Below are 12,106 nucleotides of genomic sequence, written 5' to 3' on the forward strand. Positions count from 1 at the left end.
CATAATCGGTAGGTAAATTGATCGATATCTACCGATTATTCTTGATTCTAAAAATTAAATTTCTTTGTACAAAAAATTACGCACAATCAATAGATAATGAACACCGTTAACTACCGATTGTGAAAGTAGAAAATTTTGAAACTTTTGTTAAGTTTTGAAAATTTGAATTTGAGGCCATGAACACAATAGGCAGATAATAAGCATCACTTATTAACACAATTCACTTCCGATTATGGTAGTACTAAAATTCGAAAATTTAGTATATTCAGAGGCTAAAGTAACACACTTTACTACCGATTATGGTACTACCAAAGTTCGAAAATTTTAGGATTTTGGCAAAATCATATTTTGGGGCCAATATACATTCGAAAGTCAAATTTACTACCGATTATGGTAGTAATAATATTCGAAAATTGAATATATTCGGAGGTTAAAGTAACACACTTTACTACCGATTATGGTAGTACCAAAATTCGAAAATTTTAAGATTTTGCAAAATCACATTTTGGGGCCAATATACATTCGAAAATCAAATTTACTACCGATTATGGTAGTACTAATATTCGAAAATTGAGTATATTCGGAGGTTAAAGTAACACACTTTACTACCGATTATGGTAGTACCAAAGTTCGAAAATTTTAGGATTTTGGCAAAATCTCATTTTAGGGCCAATATACGTTCGGAAGTTAAATTTACTACCGATTATGGTAGTGCTAAAATTCGAAAATTTAGTATATTCGGAGGTTAAAGTAACACACTTTACTACCGATTATGGTAATACCAAAGTTCGAAAATTTTTGGATTTTGGCAAAATCTCATTTTGGGGACAATATACATTCGGAAGTCAAATTTACTACCGATTATGGTAGTACTAAGATTCAAAAAATTAATATATTCGGAGGCTAAAGTAACACAATTTACTACCGATTATGGTTGTACCAAAGTTCGAAAATTTAAGGATTTTGGAAAAATATCATTTTGGGGCAAATATACATTCGGAAGTTAAAGTAACACACTTTACTACCGATTATGGTTGCACCAAAGTCGAAAATTGAAGGATTTTGGAAAAATCTCATTTTGGGACCAATATACATTCGGAAGTTAAAGTAACACACTTTACTACCGATTATGGTTGTACCAAAGTTCGAAAAAGCAAAAAAAAAAATAAAAAAAAAAATCCCTCAAATTTTTTTATCACCCGAATCCTGTTCAAACTACCGAATATCGAAGGGTAATTTTGTCATTACGAAATATGGGAGATAAGGGGTGAACACAATTTAGGATTGGGTGACCTTTTTTGTTTTATTGTTGACCCCTAATTCCTTTTGAGTGGCCCCTAAAAACGCTAGGATATTTTTATCAGAAATAGATAAACGATAATTATGACGCCCACGTGATGACGTCACCATTTTGATTGGTCGGCGAAATGATGACGCCAAGATCTTAATTCTATGGACTACCGAGTAAAAAAATAATGTTGTATCGACTCAGACGAAATCAAACAGATTATCGCCCTTTCAAACCGTTAGAGGCCAAAGTTAGTTTTTCTAATATCATCAAAGTGTCCAAAGGGCCCAACTGAAATATAAATTAATATTCATTATAATAGCACTACATTATGATGCCTTACTAAAATAAGTTTCAAAGTTGTTTGCTTCTTGTTCACATTTATACAACATTGGACTTTATCTATGATGTTTTGTAGTCCCTTGAGTAGTTCAGGAGTGCCTTTTTCAAATTGTATGAGGAAATCATTTAGCTTTACTATTGATAAGATTTCTTTTTTTATGAGAATCTGGCTTAGCTATCATCCTTTAGTTCCTCTTTCTTGGGATTTGATATACCATTCCCAATAATTTCTTCGTCTGTCCAAATTTCCTTATCGTTATTATTTTCCCCTGGATAGTATAACAAAATGTCGACATTTATTTGATTATGGTAATTCAACTCCTTGATTATAAATCCAAGTTCATTAATACCTTCATCTTCAACGACTGGTACATCTTCATTTTCTTATGACTGAAGTTTACAATGTTGGAAACAATTTGCAATTGACTTTTGTTAAACATCTGTTGTCCATGACAAAATTGCAGTATTAATTTCCTCGTAAGGACACTAATTTTTTCTGGACTTAATTTTCCCGTTACATAACCTTCAATATATTTTTCGTTATAATTCTTTTTTAAGTTAACTTAAATATTTTGTTTTCTTTTATTTTTAAAATTTAAATTTATAATATTTCGATAATTTAATAACTTATTAATTTATCGATAAATTCATACTTCCCTAAATTGATAGAATTTGGCAGTCACGGTATAAATGACTAGTACTACCAGAAGAGCACCAGTAGTAAACAAAAAAGCTATCGAGGCTCTCTTCCCTCCTTTTTTCCCATAACACTCATTTTTAACTTTTGTTATGAACTTAAACATACTTCTCTGCTCTTTTATGTAGACTGGTGGAAGTTTACCTTCTCATCTAGTCAGTACAGTTTCCATTCGAAGAAAAACTTTCAACAAAAGCCTTCTGACTCTTACTCTTCACTTTGGTATAGCAAGTCATTACCCTAACCATAAGCCTAAGTATTACTCCTTCCGTTTCTAAAAAATAGACTTGTTTTCTTATTTGGATATGTTAAAAAGATATGTTTATTTCTATATGTGGAAAGTCAAATGTTATGATTTTACTAGTATATATATAGAGGAACCACTTTTTTCTCTCCCCTTTTCTCTCTCAATATAAAAAGGGACCACTTCTCTCACCTCTCTTTCTAATAACCAATTGTAAAAAATATGAAAAAATGGCTACAATGATTAGCTTTCTTAATTTTTCTGAAAACAAAACAAGCCTACTTTTTAGAAACGGAGGAGTAACTACTACTCGTATATGTTTTCAACCTCCTACTTCATAGCTCCAAAGTTTTGCTTCCAACCTTTTTCTTTAATAGGTGTCACACACAAATTTGAACTGCACAGGAATGGTGAACCTTTAGAGAATGGTAATCCCATATGAAAGCATAATACGGTGCGACTCACATATCTTGAGCTTCCACATAATAATTAAAAGAGGGTCTGATGATTAAGTTACCTAATTCATTCATTCCTCCAGGCTAATGGATTTATTTCTTTTTACGGTATAATGTTGATCATTACAGCGCTAGGGATTTACCCTAATTGGAATTAGATTATTCATTCTTAGCAAAAAATGAAACCATTAAAAGAAATCAGACCATCTGTATATTCGTCTTCTTAGATTATTTACTGTCAACATATCATCTTCTTAGACAAAAAGATTCAGTATGGACTCGGTCCCAGCCTTTGAATGGTCACTATTTCAATTTATTTAGAGGTGGTGGTGGTACCCTATTAATTTGCAAGTGGTAGTTAGCAAGCTGTATTTATTGTTATTTTGCAATATTTGGTCATCGTTAAAGGGTCCATCTCCATGGATATGCGGTCCATATTTGGTGTTTTTTGGTTTTCTGCTTTCCATGCATACATATATATTATATCCATGTAATCAATAGAATATTGATCAATATAAAATCCTTCTCCTTCTCCATCTCTTTCTTTTTTCATATCTTTTATACTAAAACACGTTATCAGCATGATGATATAACGCAGAACTAGATTGGATTTGGTTGATTTTTTTTTCTACATATGGATTATGGTTAACTAATATTAAAATTGCTGGAATCGTCATCGTCAAATCAGATAACCTTAAACCTAAGGAACCCTAATAAGGAAATCGGTGTTTAATCCTCTGGCAAAAAAAGAAGAAGAAGAAAATCCCGATTCCGAGTTAACCGTTCCAACTCGCGCTGTCCCGGTTTGGATCCGCCTTGTCCATTCTAGCTCGTCTTGTTCTGGTTCTGAGTTGTCCGTTCCAGCTCATCTTGTCCCGGTTCTGAGTTGTCCGTTCCAGCTCGCCGTGTCCCGGTTCTAAGCCGTCCGGTGTGGTTCCACCCTGTCGAGAATTGGATTCTGGGTTGTGCGTGACGAAGGTTGTTCCGGTTGTCTATGTGCAGCAGGAACCAAAATTTGAGGTATCTAACTAATGCATCGAAAATTTTTATTGGGCTTACTTATTTTATTTTATTTTTAGAAAGCACCACCAACCTCCGCCGCCAACACCACCAATCAATCAGTCATTCACCATCAGCACCACCGTAAACACTAATCATTTCTTCCCCGCCAATACCATAAGCTACCAAACATTTGTTCGCCTACCACCACCATCACCATTATCCGCCACCACTAGAACCACCATCTTCGCGGATCAAAACCGCCACCAACATAAGCAATGGACCAGCCGATTAAAAAAAAAACAAAAAAAAACAGTAGATCATATATGTTGTTAGCATAACCAGTACTGCCACCTCAACCAGTGCCACCACCGCCCACCTCCAGCAACACCACCAACAAATTTTTCATATTTGATTTTTAATCAAATCAATCAAATTGCAATAAATAAAGATAATAAAATAATTCTATTCCGTACGATTGAAACCAATAATATAAACTCCTAATTTTTTAAACAAAAATCATTGATCGAACTAACAAAGAGAAAAACTATCTAAAAAACCGCCTTTCACAAACCACCTCTACACGTCCAAAGGGCTAGATCCACTGGGACCTGCAAATAAAATAAATTTTTTTTGTGAGAGGCGGTTTTAGCCTGGTTTTTTCTCTCGATATGTAAAGAACCATTGTATATTTTAACCATTCACTTGTCTCCAAATATTAAACGACCAAGAGTATTCTTCGTCCCAACTCCAACAGTTTTTTTTACTTTTTTTGTTAGTGTGAGGCATATAGTGTTGTTGTCGGTACCGTGATATGTCGAATTTGAGTTTTTCATCGAAAACACCATTTTGATTCTTATTTAGCCGTTTATTATACTGGGTTTTCTTTTTTTGTAGAATTATTATACCGGTGTTGTTTGTTATAATTGTGATCGGATTGGTCGGTACTTTCGTTTTTCTTAATGATTTCATTATAACGGGATTTCATTGTTTTTCGGTCGGCCCTTCCACCGTAACAGCGGTGTTATATATTACAATTTCAATAATATACTTCAGTAAACTAGAATTTTACCTTTTTACAATTACCATTCGGAAGAAGAAAAATTATATATTTCAGTAAATTAATTTCCGAGTCTCGACATCTTAGACAGAAGGACTTCATCTTTTATTGTTGACTTGGTTAAGTCAAGTCTTTGAATAGTTAGTTGTTATCAATTATTAGGGGGTGGTGGCCTATTTATTCGCAACTTGTGACACTTGATAGACTCATACTGTCCATTCATATATGTACTGGGGGAGAGAGAGTGTCATTTCTGTTTATAATCCATGTGACGACGTCACTATGATGATCCAAACATGATGACGTCCTACTCAATTATTCAATGTACTATCCGACCCAATTATGTGTCGACCCAATTAATGGCTTACTGACTGTTTTCTTTTCTTATACAGTTATCAGACATGTTATTTTTTTGGTTTTACCTATTTGCCATTTCCATTTTTCCTAACATAAAAAAGTTATATAAAATCAGATTTGTGAAGTTGTGATGGATTTAGGAAAAATAGGAATAGAAAATAGATGAAATCATGAAGAATACAAAAGTGAGGATGAAAATCTCTCTCTTTAGTGATATTTATACCGGCGAACGACCTACTAAAGCAATATCGGGTAGGTTAAAAGTGGAAAGAAAAATCCAGGGACATAATGACTAGAGCTAATTCATGGTCGGTTTCGGCTCGCTTTCCATCCAAACCGAAACCGAAACCCTTACTCTCGGTTTATTAAATCCCAGCCATTAACTGGGTATTCAATTTCTAAATGATTTTATTCGGTTACCGTTTAACCCAGTGTGTTTTGGTTGAACCTTGAACGACCTTGAAACTGACCGTTCAAATCTTAAAAAAAACAAATACACAATTTAAAGATTTTTAACCCCACATGCTAACATTCACATTCCATACACGCAATGTTCATTAACATTTTGAACCACAATTCAAACATAAACATTACATCTTCATTGTGCTTCATTAAAAACTTAAATAAAAAGGAAAAAAAAAGCCACTAAACCAATGACGCCTAAGCATCCACATTGTCTCAATTGCAGCTAAACAACATCAATACTTTCCAGACTTGCTTTCCATTGTGCATTGTAATTCACAAATCAAACCATTATCTTACTAAGCATTAGCGAGCATAGATGGAAATATAGTTTTGAATAGGGGGACTTATCTCCAGCCATTTTCTCTTACTTTTTATATAAGTAGCCCACCATTAAGATTCATTATATCTGAAACTTATCGTTAGACAGGGAAGAGAAATTAACTCGGGTCTTTTTCTGCTATAATTGAGAGTTACGTGGAAAGGAAATGGAAAAGAGATATTTTGTTTTGATTTGTTATTATCCTGAAGATAGTTCAACAGCTGCAAAAACGTGTAAGAAGAGAAGAAAATAAAGAAATGAAATCTCAGGTGATTTTCTCGGTGATTTGGCAGTGAGAATAAAGGGAATATTATTGCATTTTCTTGAGATATCCGAAGGTTTTGCTCAACTGAGACGATAATAGAACGTTCCATTGACAGAAATACACGAGAGAGTCTGCTGGTTGACGCGTGAAAAATTAAGGAGAAAATATTTATTCTCGTAATTGCAGAGAATAAAAGAAGAAGATTTGGAGAGTTATTACAGATTATTCTTGAGGCTGTCGAGTTTAAATAGGTTTCTGGGGTCGAGAAGAAGGATTATCGAGAGATTGGGGAAGCTACAAGAAGAATAGGAAGCTGCAGAGCATATTTTTCTGCTGCTGCAGAGAAGAAGAAACTGAAGAACATAAACAATAAAAAACTGTCGTTTCTAGGGTCTTATATTTAACAGTTTGTAACGGACAGTTTGTAACATTTACCTTCAGTTTGTGATAACTATTATAACGGTGAGTTATGTAACGTTGTATCAGCGTTGCGAATTCTCTGAGTTATATAATTTCTTCTTTATAAACACCATTGAAGCAATGAAAAGTCATTTTGAAAGTGTCTACAATATGAGGTGCTAAACCCATCGCTGGGGCGACGGAGGAATCCGATTTTCATACATGGGTAACTTTATTTTATTCTCTATATGACTTTTGCACTAATTAAAATAAAATTATGATTTTGATTAACTAGTTATCATTTCATTTGATGGGTTATGCTTGCTTAAGTGTTTGATGTCCCATGCTTACGATTTGTAACTAATATTTTGAGAATCAACCTTGGAAAAATCAGAGTCGATGTTGTTTTATTTATTGAGCGACAATTGTTGAGAATAAACAGTTAATCCTTGTGTTTTAAATTCGGTGGAATCCTAGTCCCACTAATTCTTGCTTTTATTTATTAAATCCATAAATTTAATCTTCACAAGTCTCAGAGTTCGAATATGTTTACTACTACAACAACAACACAATCAAAAATCTTATCAGCTAGTTGTTTATGGTGAGAGAAGCAAATGAGTTGTTATCCTTAACATTACATATGAAAATTGATGGGTATTTAACTACTAGTGATTGCAACAATAAGAGACATTGTAATTGAAATGAAGAAGTTTTTCTTTTTAATTAAGTTTAAAGATGCATGATTTGTTTTTTTTTGTAAGCTTAAAAATCTGATCTTTGATAATATTGGAATAAAATGAGTTTGTTTTTTTTTGTTATGATTCGTGAATCCGTTTTAGACTCTGCAACTTGTTTACTTTATCCATTGTAGAACGATTTTGGACAATAGACCCACCCGTACCACGTCTTCTTCTTCACAGAGAGTCCAAAACAAAGCTCTGTTTTTTTTTTTTGTTGGAAAATTTGATTATGAAAGCGTGAAATATGGGCGAATTGAAACAACATTAAAAGGTTCTATGAATTAAATTTGTATCATAATTTTGTCTTTGAATAAATTTGAAGTGGATTCATCTTTTATTGATTTCGCTATTAGATTTTGAGAAGTGAAAACTTTTTTTTTTAATAGAAGGGACTGAAATTGATCAATTGCGACCAAATCAGTGGATGTTTTAATGATCTTTGAGCATGTAATTTGTTTTTTTAATTGTAGTTGATGGAAATTTGAAATCAATTTGGTTGATTATGTAAAGATGAACTTGAATTTAATGAAATTTAATAAGAACAAAAGTTGATTTTTATTTTTTTGTAAAGTTATTCTACTAACTGACAAACTACGGTGAAGTGACAATATAGAAGTCTCCTCGACCAATTAGATGTGTTCTTAATTTAGGTAATGGATGTAACCACGATTAAAAGAGTATGTACAATGCCATGAGAAGATTTGGGAAAGTTAGTTACGATACCTTGTGGTTGCTGCATAAAGTTGTTGCATAGGAAGCTGATGGATCAGTCATGTTTGGTAATGGTGATGAATCTGCTTATCTGTTTGATCTTGATATTTATACGGATGGTCGAATATCGGTTCAACGGATTGATGGTGTGTTGTTCCCCTTGAAAGAGGAAACAAAGAAAGTATCTGAAACTAAAACTGATCAATTATCATCGTCTAAGGTTGCTAATAAATTATGAGTATCGAGGGATCATAGATCGAAGAAAATGAGACAGAGATTTTAACGTGGTTCGGTCAATTCGACCTAGGTCCACAAGCAACCCCGTAGGGTGAATAATATTGATCTCCAGACTGATTATGCTGGGATGATTTACATTTACAAAGACACTCTTCATTTATAGAGTGAATATGTAAATAATTAATTAATCAAGATATTATCTTATTCTTGAGAATATATCTTAATTAACTATAACATATTCTAATTCACAAGAATATAAGAAATTAGTTAGATACTTTCCTATATAGAAAATAAGCTAAATTACACAAGATATTCGATTCATGTAAACTTAGCTCAATCTCTGTCAATCTTCTGTACTGCTTGATCTCCATCGATCTTCTAGTAGCTTGAGTCTCGACTACTTCATTTTGACCTTTGACGCATGACTTGAGTCTTGGTCACTTTATCTCGATCGTTGACTTGATCTTGAGCTTGACCACCTCGATATATTCTAAAACCCCATACAAGTTGGACACAGAGAGAATCAAAGTGTTCAACTTGAATAATAACTTAACGAACACAACTTCAATCACGTAGTAGGTGTTGTCAATAAATTCTTTGACATCTTGGTCACCCGTACAATATTTCATCTTGTAGAGTAAGTGAGAATTCATTTGCATACTTTGTAATAAGTGAGAATTAAAAATCCATCTGCATACTTTGGAAGAAAGTGATAAAAAGTGTTCTTGTAGAAGTATATTTGATCATCTACGTCACTTCAAATGAAAAGAATTCCTAGAATAAAAATGAACAAAACTTTATGAGTAACAACATCAATCATGAAATCAAAAGAAAATAAAAACACTGATTGGTGTGAAAAACAAAATTTGAGTTTTGAAGCGGAAGCAACTTGAGCGGATCTTCCCGCTCCGATACCATAATAAATTATGAGTATCGAGGGATCAAAGATCAAAGAGAATGAGACAGATACTTTAACGTGGTTTGGTCAACTCGACCTAGGTCCACAAGAAACCCCGTAGGGTGAATAATATTGATCTCCAAACTGATTATGCTGGGATGATTTACATTTACAAAGACACTCTTCATTTATAGAGTGAATATGTAAATAATTAATTAATCAAGATATTATCCTATTCTTGAGAATATATTTTAATTAACTATAATATATTCTAATTAACAAAAACATAGAAAATATAGGAAATTAGTTAGATACTTTCCTATATAGAAAATAATCTAAATTACACAAAATATTCTATTCATGTAAACTTAGCTCAATCTCTGTCAATCTTCGGTACTGCTTGATCTTTGTCGATCTTCTACTAGCTTTGAGTCTCGACTACTTCATTTTGACCTTTGACGTATGACTTGAGTCTTGGTCACTTTCTCTTGATCGTTGATTTCATCTTGAGCTTGACCACCTCGATATATTCTAACCGTTGTTAAGCCTAGAAGAGGTAATAATTTCTGAATTTTCTGATTAATTTCTGTTTTAGTTTATTTATTTCTTTTGTATTATCATTGTTTTTGTGAATCTGATAGGTATCCGGTGTAGTTTGTTTGAATTATGTTATTTAGGATGTTTTAGAGTGTGATTATGATGCAAATTTGGGACTAGGTTAACGTTTAATTCTGTCGGTGGGTGGGTCTGATGAGCGTCACGGGTATGAATTGACTAAAAGGCATGGTCATTTGGGTCAACACACTTTTGTGTGAGGGAGAAGACCTAGACTAGGGCAAGGTTGCCTTTCCCGTACGCGCGGTGCTTCTCACCGAAGCACGCACGCCGCCGCCGTCCGCTCGGGCCGGGTCCGGGTCCGGATGTGGGTGTGGGTGCACTAGATCCTATCTTTTTGCTGAAATTTTTCTTACGCGTTTTCTACACATGTAAAACAAAAAAGATTTTCTCTCTGTACGTGTTTGTCTTTTGTGTCTGTCTGTTATGACTTGTGTGTCCCGCATGCTTTAGACACTGGCAAAAAGCAAAAGTTTTTTTTTTTTTAACCTGACAAAAGCTAAAGTTGTTTTCTGCAAAAGCATCACTCTGCTCTGTGTCTTCCACTGTTTTTAAGAAAACATTACCAGTATTTCTGTCATACGCATGGGTTTTTTACAGTGGGTTTTCTCCTCTTGTTTGTAACGTCAAAAACACTATATAAGAGAATAGTTTCAGCTCATTAGATATACAACATAAAGGAAGTAGATTTTGGGTATGCTGGAATGTTTGGTTTTGGCCGGAACGGGTTTGGAATTCCTATTTTGGCAGTGGTTAGGTCTGGCTGATATGGTGGTGGAGGGGATTTTGGCTTCATAGGCTTCACTGGCTTCTTCGGTGGTTTTGAAGGCACATAATGAGGTGGCTTCTTTGGTACTAGTGGTGGAGATTTCTTAGGTGGTGTTGAAGGCACATAGATTGGCCTCTTTGTTGGTGTAGGAGGCATGTAAATTGGCTTCTTTGGTGGTGGTGAAGGAGATTTGAGCTTACGGACGAACGGCGGTGGCGGCGTGCGTGCTTCGATGCGAAGCACCGCGCGTGTGTGAAAATGTGTGATTGCACCAACTAGCTCATTGCCTAAGTCCTCTCCCTCGCACAAAAGTGTTAATGACCCAAGGGCCACTCTAATATCAAAATTTTCAATACTTATGGAGAGATATCATCTTTAGTTTTCCCTATGTGAGACTAAAGGTTCATTCACAAATAGTGAAAATGAGCTAGTGTCCTTAGTGACCAATAGATCCTAAGTTCCAATCCCACCAAGACCAAAAACCAAACTATTTTATAAACTCATTTTCTCTAACAATCCCCCCCACATGAATGAAATACCGATAAAAAATCAGAAAACGGAAAGCGAGAAATACCACTTAGGCAAGAGGTGTCCATGAGGTCTTGAACCTTTGCTTAGTGAGAAATTGTCGGAACTACTTGATGGACAGTGAACGCGATGTCTTGAACTACCATTTTTTGGTGTAATCCGCGATAATAACCACGCGTGATATCTCTCTAGGTGGTGTCGAGTTCGTGCCGTTGTGTCCTTTTTGGCCCTGGACAAATCCCGTTTCTCAGAATGCTCTAGAGAATCAGCTCTTTTCTCATAGGAAGCGACCCACTTCCACATTCAGATAGGTGAGTTCTATCAAGAGTGTTTACTGCTACACCCCACTTCAATCTAAAATTGAAACTATAGAACTCATTAAGACTTAATAGAAAGTCATCCTCACATGCAGTCACACTATCACGTCTACACCATAGGGAAGGGGCAGAGAATGAATTCTCTGATAGTGTTTACCTTGACCTTCCACAAATTAGTTTCTCATTCGAAACCTTGATCTTGGGATCTCCAGTCAACAAGGTTGAGTATCCTTCATGACAAGTTTATTTAATGAGCCTAAGCCCCATCCCCTTATATGCATTACTAACTATCTCCTTGGACAAACCTTTCGTCAAAGGGTCTGCGATATTCTCCTTGGACTTAACCCAATCAATGGAAATAACGCCTTTTGAGATTAGTTGTTTTAGGGTAACGTGTCTTC

Source organism: Papaver somniferum, chromosome 6 (genome assembly GCF_003573695.1).
Source record: "Papaver somniferum cultivar HN1 chromosome 6, ASM357369v1, whole genome shotgun sequence".
Lineage (NCBI taxonomy): Eukaryota > Viridiplantae > Streptophyta > Magnoliopsida > Ranunculales > Papaveraceae > Papaver > Papaver somniferum.